This window comes from Mesoplodon mirus (assembly GCF_964341445.2).
Source record: "Mesoplodon mirus genome assembly, chromosome: 7".
Classification (NCBI taxonomy): Eukaryota; Metazoa; Chordata; class Mammalia; order Artiodactyla; family Ziphiidae; genus Mesoplodon; species Mesoplodon mirus.
In genome coordinates this window covers 11,872,081-11,883,198 of record NC_138983.1, presented here as the reverse complement: position 1 = coordinate 11,883,198, position 11,118 = coordinate 11,872,081, and the positions used below count along the sequence as shown (strand labels likewise).

Here is an 11,118-nt window from a genome sequence, read left to right as displayed (position 1 = left end):
CCGCCCAGATAGAAGATAAGAGACCACATATTCCTTATTCTCGAAGTCAGGGGACCTTCCTGACTACACAAGCGCAGAAAGGTTCCTTGGAGGTGAAAAGGGGAGTGATGCCAACTACCCATAGGCCTCTTTGGTAGAATCCATCTTGGCTAAGAGATGCATGTGCCCACATGGGAAAATCCTGAGATACACCAAATATGGACTCTGAACCAGGCAAATCAAAATGATTGGTCAAAGGAAACAGGGAAGTAATGCCCCATAAAAATAACTCAAACTGCCCATGAGGTGCGACTCTATTTCTGAGCCTGCCTGTGTTATCAATCCACACGTACTATATTTAAATACTTTACTTGTTTCACTACTTTCCGTCTTAGTGGGAATTCTTTTTCTGCAAAGCTGTAGGGCCAGGGCCTTGTCACTGACCACTGGTCTAGTGGCTAGGATTTGGTGCCCTTACTGACGTGACCTGACCTCAATCACTGGCTGGGAACCGGAACCCTGTTTAAAGCCGCTGCGGGCCAAGGCCATCCGAGATCACAACCACAGATAATCCCTGTTGCAGAGTCAATATTGCTTAGCAAATATTCCATTTGCTCTTTTACCTTTAATGGTCCCCATCTAGTGAGGCAGGACTGTGTGACTAGTTCTAACCAGTGGGCTGAAGCATAATGTCCATGTATAATTCTGTAGTCTTTTATCCCCTGCTCTTGTGACTAGGAGTTTTCATGTTCTAGATGGTGCAACTACAAAATGGTGGAGCCATTTTAAGCCTGGGTCTCTGAATGACTACATGGAGCAGAGCCCCCTGCCAATTTGCACAAGAAAAGAATTGTTACCTAGAATAAAACCTTTGCATTGGAGCTGATGGTTACCACAGCAAACCCAGCCTATTCTGACTATAATCCAAACCACCAAATTGATTTTCATCATCTTCTTTAATCCTTACAACAATTCTTTCAAATAGGAAATAGAAAACAAATTTTTTTGAGGAAACTGATATTCTAAGAGGATAAGGTTTTACCTTAGAAGGTAATACCATTTATGAATGTTTGCTATAGATCTCTCATTGCTGACTTTGCAGACCCCAGGAATGAGCTTATTGAGAGCAGTAATTGTCATGAGTCAGCCACTGATTTTAGGAGGAGAAACCAAGGAATTGGAGATCCAGAATGTAGAGAATTGCCACTTGAAATGTAGATATTAGCATCCCGGAGATATTAGGAACCACTTGGGAAGATGTAAGTGGAAGAGTAGCTAAAAGGAAGCACCTCTCCCTCTACAACTCTAACCTGTACCAATTGGAAATTCCACTGGGTTCACAGTTCTTTTCATTACCTTCCTCATAATGAGTTGGCAGGTTATCCATACCATAAGAAAACCCCTTATTCTTTCATTAGTATGATTCCCAGGTATAATCTTCCATAAAGAGTAAAAGTCAATATTAATGAACACAGAGACAAAAAGGATAAAAAAGGGGAAACTGGAAAACTCAAGCATGGTTGAGTTGGGGAATGGGAGGTTGGATATGGTGACCAGTTTACTATGACTATGCTATCTTTTAGCTCTGTGATATCAGAGAGTAGCACTATGGCCCTGAGAATTTGGCGGATGGACTAAAGAGGAAGAGGGGAAGAAAAGAGAGGCAGAGGGAGCCATCCAAAAAATTTCACCAAACTTACAGTTTTCCTTGCAGAGCTGGTAGTTCTTGCTCACTTCTCAGGTGCCAGTGAAAGGCACCTACCGTTCATTCCTGAGGGCAAGCACCATATGGTATTGATGCTTATCAGAGCCTGAAGATCTGGGGAGAATATGGGTCAGGATGAAGGACCCTCATCTAAGCTACATCCCTCAGGAACTGGATTTTACAAATGACTTTTCTGATTGCAACTTTTACGCCTTTGTTCCTCAAACTGTAGATCAAAGGGTTCAGCATGGGGATGACCACAGTGTAAAAGACAGACACAGTCTTGTCCTTCTCTGGGGATTTGTCTGAGTTACTTCTCTGGTACATGAAGGCCAGTGTCCCAAAGAAGAGAACAACAGAGGTGCAGGTGGAGAAGGTCTTGGCTCTCCCACCAGCAGACTTCACTCTCAGGATTGTTCTGCTGATGAGCATGTAGGAGACCAGAATGATCATGACATTGACCAGGAACATGAGTTTGGCAAAAAAGAGGGTGACAGCCTCACTTTGTGTCATGCTGCTGCAGGCAAGAGTCAGCAGTGGTGGGAGATTGCAGAAGAAGAAGTTGATCTGATTGTCATCACAGGAGGAGAGGGTAAAGATGCATATGGTATGCAGGATGGCCCCCGATACCCCACAGACATAGGCCCGGCCAAAAAGCCCCTACAGATGCCCCAAGTAATTGCTACGTTATAGAGCAATGGGTTGCTAATGGCAACAAAGCGGTCATAGGCCATTACTGCCAGCAGGTAACACTCTGTGCCTGCACAGATGGTGAAGAAAAAGAACTGGGCTGCACATCAGCCACAGGAGATGACCGTTTTGCTTGTGGTCAGTGTGGTTGGGACCTGAAGGATGATGACCGAGGTATAGCAGGCATCTGGCAGGGCAAGGTGGCTCAGGAAGAAGTACACTGGGGTGTGGAGTTGAGTGTCCATTTGGATTAGAATAAACATTCCCACATTTCCCAGATGGGTGACTAGATAGAAGACAAGAAACATCAGGAAGAGTGAAATGGCTGGTTCAGGGTGATATGTGAAACCCACAAGAATGAACTCTGTCACAGTGGTGAGATTTCTTTTGGCCATAGGCTCCACATGGCTGGATGGCCTGAGGAGAATGGAAGTAGAGATTCCAGAGCTGAAGGCCTTTGTCTTCTTCAGTGTCAGACGTTAGGTGAAAACCTCAGATATTTTTCTGCTCAGAGAGAGAAGAGAATGTTATCATTTTAAGAATCTACAACTGGCAGTGACTATGGAGCGTGTTTACCTATCTCTGCATCCCTCCTGAAAATGGACCTTGGGTAGGTATTTCTTCAGGTTCACTTGCTTATTGTCTGTGACTTTCTTTCAGAACAGAGAACTTTAGACTATCAAGACTGGAAGGGACCAATCTGGAGTCTGTCTCTTCTAGAATATTCCCAACAAATTGTCATGTAGCCCAGGTATACACCAGGGCTGACACATATGGATTCTAAGGCTGTGCCCTGATAACTCCTGGTAGGGCCATGTGTATAGACTGTGATGTGAATGATGCCTCCAGAGTGGTCAGATGCAGAATCCTGTGTTACGTGATGGGGACTTTCTGGGCACTCTGCCTTTGGAACATTCTCCCTGTTGGGAAAGCCACAGTGCTCTTTCTGTATCTTCTACACATTAGTATTATGCTCGATTCTGCACGTTGAGTAAAACCCCTCTCTCCCAAGACAGTTATTATACCTACTCTTATCTAGTCTCCTATTCTCCAAGTCAAACATTTCCAGTCATTTCAGCAACTCCTCGTGAGTCCTTTCCTAATCCATTTTTGCTCTCCTGTGAAGAAGGTTATCACCTGTCTTGGATCTCTTTCTTGAGGGTCCTTGAAAGAAAGTGATTCTGTGAAAACCATTAGATTTATGGAGTCCTTATTCTGTGTTGGACATTTCTGCATTAATTGGCTGATTTCTCTCAATAATCCTGAAATAGCCGTTATGAATTTCACGCTTGAAATGTGTAAGCTGAGGGTCAGGAAGTTAAAGTGGCTTGTCAAAGAATAAATTGCAAGTGCAGAAGCCAGGATTTAAGCTATGGTGTCACATCCCTAGGGCACTGCTTGTTTCATTAATTTTTAGCCTTTGTAGTCTAGAAGTAGCTCACCGAGAGGGGGTTTATAGAATTTGGTAGAACCAGTTTCCTGTAGAAATCAGGTTGATTCTTCACTTTCTGGTGGTGAAATGAGTTCTTTTGTTAGCTATTGATTGCTCTGGGCTCTGTTCTCCAGGACAATGTCTCTTGGGGTTGAGGGTGGAGGCTGCTCCATCAGGGATTCTGAGACTCATGGAGAGGCTGGTTGGAGTCAGGGTTAAAGACTTGTTTGTGAACTATGGGGTTCTCACTAGCCGTAGAACTTCCACAGAACATTTCAGTTTTGATCCTGAGAATTCCATGGCTCATAAGGCAAAATCAAAGTCCTGGTGTTTCAGACACAGAATACCAGGTCCACCAAGTTTCTAATAATTAACTTATCAAAGTAAGGTATGGAAACGGATGTCTATCAAATGTACTGATTAGCGGTAGCTTGATTATGGACCACCCTGGTTTATTCCATTGCTCCCATCTTCTTTGATCTTAAACATCTTTCTTCCAGAACACTGATGTTACTGTGATATTTCTGTGCTCCAACCACCTGCTTCTTTCTGTCCCTCTGTTAAATGTTTCCCATCATTTTTCTCTTCTCTGCTTCCTCATAACTTTGAGTTATACATAGTTGTGGCTATTCACCCCATGGAAGTTCATCATCTTTAGCTCTATTGAAAAACTGAAAAATTATTTCAGTTTTTTTTTAGTTCAAATACTTTAAAAAGGGAATTTGATTTATCCAGCTGCCTTTGTGAGAGCCAGTCCAAAAGTTAAAAAGTTGAAATTATATAGCCAGCCTACATATTAACTGTCTGCTGTGTCCAAAGGGTCAGTTATGTGATACAAAACATAGTTTCAAGCCTTCAGGTGGGTTGTGGAAAGCACCGGCATTGTGACATCTCTTTGAGACCCGAGTCTTGAAAACTCAGTTTGGAACTTACTAGTATAGGCATCCTGAATTTGCACTCACATCTATTATTCTGTTCCATGGCTTAATACATCCTTCTTTCAAAGCAGAATTCTTTATCCTTATTTAGCCACAGAATCTTCTTTTCCTTCTTCCCACAGAGATGGAAATTTAGAGACATGGAACGCATGCTTTAGGACACACTTAACTAGATATCCTCCAAGAAATTTTTTGCTATGCTTATATCTGAAGCTCAAGATTATAAATATAAGTTTCTTTGAAGCTTTTAAAAGATTACTCTGAATATTTCAATATTTGGACTAAATAGCCAGCAAATTCAGATTGCTAAACAATCATATGCTTTAGAGACTTATAGCAATATCCCACTGCTTAGTAGGATTTGGATTGGCCAATCCCACCATCTTTTTTCAGAACTGTCATAACCTTTCAGTCCAGCCCTTGGACATGTTCCACAACATTTGCATAACTTAGTTTACACGGCCTGAGAATAGATACCATCATGCCCTCGTTGACCTAAAAAGAAATATTCACCTGGCAGCTTTCTTCTGGATGGTGGTAGCTAAAACTTGTACCTATTCAAAACATTGTCTCAATGGGAAAACCTCACAATGAGAACATTCCTTGAAACTGTGAGTTATTAGCTGTTGTCTGGTAGTTTCTGTGTCCATGTCTGTCCAATGTCTGACATTCTGTTAGGAGAGCATCTGGGTGACTGGTTTCTCTTTCTCTCCAGGATTGGGGGTCACTGTGCACATGACCCTCAGGATGGGCTCATATGCTCTTCTCCACACTTGTTGGAAATATCTATGACCCACACACAGAACCCTGGAGTCGGAAAGGACCCTGTGAGGCAGTTCTGTGATTTTCCGGCTCTGCTCGTCAGAGGCCTCAGCCTTTGTGGAGATGCCTCAAGGGACACAGCAGTGGGAAGTAAACGGGAGGCTGACCAGGTGGGGAGCTGCCAACTCAGCCACAGCTTCAAACAAAGCAGAGTTTCTTTTAACGCTGGTAAACAAACAGGTGCTTCATTTCATTTTGTTTGAAAAGGGCATTCCAGTGTTAAAAAAAGATTCACATCTGGTCCAATGTGTTCTTTTCATTTAGCAGAAGAGAATATTGAACCTCGGAGAAGAAGAACTTTTACCTGATGTGTCAGAAAACATTCCCTCCCAAATTTATCTTGATGGGGCCTCAATACGAGCATCTTATTTGGTGCCTCAGGAGAGGCCATGGGGTTGTGAAAGAACAAAGCAGTCCAGGATGGAGCCACAGGGATGGGAGGATTGCTACGACATAGTCAGGACACTCAGAGGCCAGGTCACCGAGGTTTCCATCTCGTCACCTCCCTCACTGCACATCCTCTCCTGTAACATCCATTGCTACATTATCTTTTCAAAAGCTGCTTTCAAGGGTCTTTCTCTCTGACCTCACCAGCTGAGACAACCTCCTCAGAGGGATGGGACTCATCCTTGGTACATGCTCTGAATACCTAGTTATTCAACCATGTGGGTGACAGGGGAGTAATAATATCTTGATGCCAATTACTGTTCCCTGCACTTGACATATTTGTTACTAACTGCTGCAACCCTCAGTAAGTACGTAGGTCTATGCTTGTTTCACAGAAGACAGAATTAAAGCCTTGGGAAAATAACCTGTGCAAAAGGTCACACAGATAAAATGTAAAGTTTTTCAAACTTTTGGAAAGCACACTTAATAGTCTCTGGAAAATATATGATCTCCCAACATAGTTACAAGATTTACATGACCTCATAGGGAAAGAACTGGTCCTTTTGTTCCTGCGAGGGACTTCTATAAGGCACTGCTGATATTTTTGTTTTCTGAGCAGATCCAAGGAGATTGCTGCTGTGGCGATCTGAAAGCCATAGTAAATGCAATTACCTAATCTTCCTTGGGCTGATTTTATGGATATGCTGAAACCCACTTTTGAATAAACTCGCAGCAGGTAGCAAGACCAGGCTGTGCACCCAGTTTTATCCAGAGTTCCTGGGCAACATTCAAAGCTTGCAACCTCCAGGTTCTCCAGGTGTCTAATGTTTCGCCTTCTTGCCCAATTCAGATTGCCTTGTTTCTGAATCGTTGAGTTTTCTGATCCAATTGAATCCTTTCGTGTTTTTAACATCTTACAGGTGTCACCTAAGATGATGCTTCTGGTATGAAGGTGGTAATGCTAAATGGAAGAGGGACTCTTTTTTCTCTATGATTCACTGTGATAATTTACCTGCCTGCAGTGGGGGTTACGTGAGTCCAGACTTGCCTGCAAATCACAAAATGAGTGGGACAGGGCTTTATGTTTCTGGGAGAAGTCATCTGCCTTCAATTAGAGCTGACTCAAGGCTCTCAGTAGGTAAGAAAACAATGGGTCTGGGGATTTAAAAGCTCAGGAGGGTAAGTGGTAGATCCTAAATGACCTAATTTCCCATGTTCCTCTCTGTGCTCTTCAGGGACTGAACATTGTCACTTCCATGCCACTTCCTCCAGGGCTGGAAAGAAACAGAGAGACAATCCAGACCTACTTTGATATGTTACAGATGAAGGTACAGACCTGGGGGGGGGGTGCACGTCTTATCCGAGGTCACGTAGCTTCTCAGCTGCCAGCTGGAGGGCTGATCAGAAATGATGGTGGAGGATGGCTATGGTCAGGGCGAGGAGACTAGGACCATGAAACCACAGTCTCACCCATTAGTCTGGTCTGCTCAAGGATTCTGCTTCCTTCCAGACCCAGTTCAAGTCTTACCACTTCTGGGAAAGCTGACTAAACCCAATATAGATGTTCCCAGCCCTCAGTGAACTGTACCTGGATTTGCTTTCCATTCTATATTGTGGCAGAGTCTTGAGCATCAGGTCTTCTTTAGTTTAAACATCTGCCTCACAAAATATTCTGTGGGAAAAGGGTTCAGTCCTTTATCCTATTTATTTATTTATTTATTTATTTTTTGGCGGTACACGGGCCTCTCACTGTTGTGGCCTCTCCCGCTGCGGAGCACAGGCTCTGGACACGCAGGCTCAGCGGCCATGGCTCAGCAGCCATGGCTCACAAGCCCAGCCTCTCCATGGCATGTGGGATCTTCCCGGACCGCGGCACGAACCCGTGTCTCCTGCATTGGCAGGCGGACTCTCAACCACTGCGCCACCAGGGAAGCCCCAGCCTATTTATTTAAAAAAAAATTTTTATTTTATACTGAAGTATAGTTAATTTACAGTGTTGTGTTAGTTTCAGGTGTACAGCAAAGTGATTCAGTTATACATATATCCACTCTTTTTCAGATTATTTTCCCATATAGGTTATTACAGAATATTAAGTAGAGTTCCATGTGCTATACAGTAGGTCCTTATTAATTATTTATTTTATATATAGTAGTGTGTATATGTTAATCCCAAACTCCTAATTTATCCATCCCCCCACCTTTCCCCTGTGCTAACCATAAGTTTGTTTTCTATGTCTGTGAGTCTCTTTCTGTTTTGTAAATAAGTTCATTTTTACCATTTTTTAAGATTCCGGATATAAGTGATATCATATGGTATTTGTCTTTCTCTGTCTGACTTCCTTCACTTAGTATGATGATCTCTAGATCCATCCATGTTGCTGCAAATGGCATTATGTCATTCCTTTTTATCAGCCTATTTAATTTTGAAATAAAGGAAGATCACTTTAATGGTGTTAAATCAGTAACAACAACAGAGCTGGGAAAAGTCATAACTGAGAAGGGACCTCCTAGGGCCCCTTGATTCCCATTTTGTTGTTGCCAAGGAAAGTGGGGAGGCACATCATCTGTCTATGTATCACTAAATCATATGTTTTCATTTGGCTTATTTTTGATCTCTCTCTCTTTGTATATATATTTGTTTTCTAGTTGTTTCTAGTTGGTTGTTTTCTTGAATAAGATAAACATTAATTCTTTTTCCACATCAAAGAAGCCTAGAGATAGGCATCCCATGGCTGGTATGGTGGATTAAAAATGTCATCAGGGGCTTAGGCTCTTCCTGCTCTGCTGTTTTCTATGCGTGGCTTGTAGCTTCAAGGTCACCTTGGTAGCTGAATGGCAGCCAAGGCCCCAGCCATCACATCCACACTCCAGATCAGAAGAATAAAAACCTAGAGGCAAGTGTTTTGAGTTTTGTGCTATTATAACAATGCTTTATGAACATTCTTGCACCTGCACCCTGGTAGGCATGGACAAGAGTTTCACCATTGTGCATACTTAGGTCACTGAAATAGCTGAATCACTGGTTATGTGTACCTTTGATTTTTAAAGGATAATGCCAAACTGTTTAACAAAATTGTCAGACTAATTTATACTACCCATTTTCCATATCCTTGTCAATATAGTGATGTCATACTCTTTAATTTTTGCTAATCTAACGAGCATACTGTGGTTTCAATTGACATTTTTCTGATTACTGACGAGAATAAGTATCTCTTCATAGGTTTATTGGCTGTTTGGATAGTCTCTTTTGTGAATTACCTGTTTGAGCCTTTGTGCCATCTTTTCTTAGTGATTTCTAAGTACACGCATGGGCATGTGCGCATGCACACACACACACACACAATATAATAGTCCTTGTTGATTGTGTGTCTTAAGAAGATTTTTTCCCATTCTGTGTTTTGACCTTTCATCTTCTTAATCATGTGTTTTAATGAACAGAACCTCTTTAATGAATACTGACACATTTAGGGATAAATTTATGATTAATGCCTTTTTTTACATATATGAAATTCTTCCACATAATGAGGTTATGAGAACATTCTCCTCTATTATTTTATAAAACTTTTATTAACTTCCCTTTCATATTTAGTTCTTTAGTCTACTATGAATTCATTTTTGTGTGTGGTGAGAGGTAGAGGTCTGTATCAGTTAGAGTACTTATAAGTAACAGATGGCACATTCAACTTGGGTAATGTCTAGTAAAGTCACTATTTAGAAAAGGTGTGGACAAGATTTAAGAAAACCAAGATGGGATGATGTGGTACCTCACAGCTAGTAACAGAGGGAAACCATTACCAGTCTTACAAGTAGTCATTCATATTGTGGCTTTTTGACCTTCAGCCAGTGACTTCCAACATCCCCGTGTTCAATTGCCTCAAGCCAGCAGAATGGGAAGGAGCATGGCTTGTTGGAAATGGTCTACACCATTTATTCAAACATTCTATTGGCTAAACTCTCAGCTACATGTCTATACTTAGCTGCAAAGGAGGCTAGTTATAAGTCTAGTTTTTTAACCAGTCCTAGCTGAATAACATGAATCATGTGGGGTCAGAGAGCAAATTGTGGTAGGCAGCCCCTTAGATGGCCCCTGATGATTCCTGCCCTCTGGTATTCACGTCTTTGAGTAATTTCTCTCTCTTGGGAATGGCCTGGATTTAGTGACTCACCTTTAGTAAATAAAATGTGGTGGGATGTTACTTTTGAGATTAAGTTTCAAAAAGACTGTGGTGGGCAATTAGTTCTGAGGAAAGTCATCTGTCATGTTGTGAGCTGCCTCATGGGGAGGTCCATGTAGCAAGGAACTGACATATTTGACTACTAGTGGGGAAGGATCCAAGTCTTCCCAAATCCATACCTTAACTTTCAGCCCTTGCCAACATGTTAATTACAGCTTTGTGAGAGACCCTGAGCCAAAGACATCCAACTAAACCGTGCCTGGATTCCTGACCCTACAAAAACTGCAATAGGAAATGTTTGCTGCCTTAAGCTGCAAAGTTGACAACAATAGACAACAATAGACAGTGACACGCAGTAGGGGAACTGTTGTTCTCTAGCCTCATGGGGAGATGCTATAGAAGGCAAACAGAGCTTCAATACTCTGCTTACTTCTTGGTTTTTTTTTTTCCCCTTGGATGTTTAGCCTTTGATTTCTTAGTATATTTTCACCTTTTTATTTTATCTTTTTACATGTTTTTAAGGAGCCAGCTTGGTCAGAAAATCCTAGTCCACCATATTGCCAGAAATAGAAGTCCTATTCATTTAAATCTTTCTGCTTTTCAATAGATCTTTCTTGAGCACCTACTGTGATTCAGGATGTGCACTAAAAATAGCAGTTCTTGCCTCCATGGAACTTACATTTTACTGGGGGTGGGGATAAAAAACAAACATGCAGTTAGATATCAGGCACTGTTGTATCTTGAAGAATAAAATAGCAGGGTAGGGGGATAGACAGTGACATGCAGTAGGGGAGCTGTTGTTCTAGATATGGTGGTCAAGAAAGGTTTCTCCCAAATGAGGCAACATTTCTGCAGAGACCTGGATAAAGTAAATGAATGGGTCTTGTAGGTTGATAGTGGGTGGGTGGGGGGGAGGAGAATGCTTGTGTAGATAGTTTCTCCTTTGTAGGTCTGCAGAGGATGCTGGGAAGCAGGCATGGATCTCTCATTC

General features: G+C 42.1%; 1 pseudogene across 1 annotated transcript; it reads right to left on the bottom strand.

The window, feature by feature from the left end:
- Positions 1-1,834: 1,834 nt before the first annotated feature.
- Positions 1,835-6,866, bottom strand: LOC309808745 (olfactory receptor 9I1-like; annotated as a pseudogene). Its single transcript has 2 exons — positions 6,626-6,866; positions 1,835-2,444 (listed from the first exon to the last, which is right to left on the bottom strand). The product of its transcript is annotated as an olfactory receptor 9I1-like (transcript).
- Positions 6,867-11,118: the final 4,252 nt, after the last annotated feature.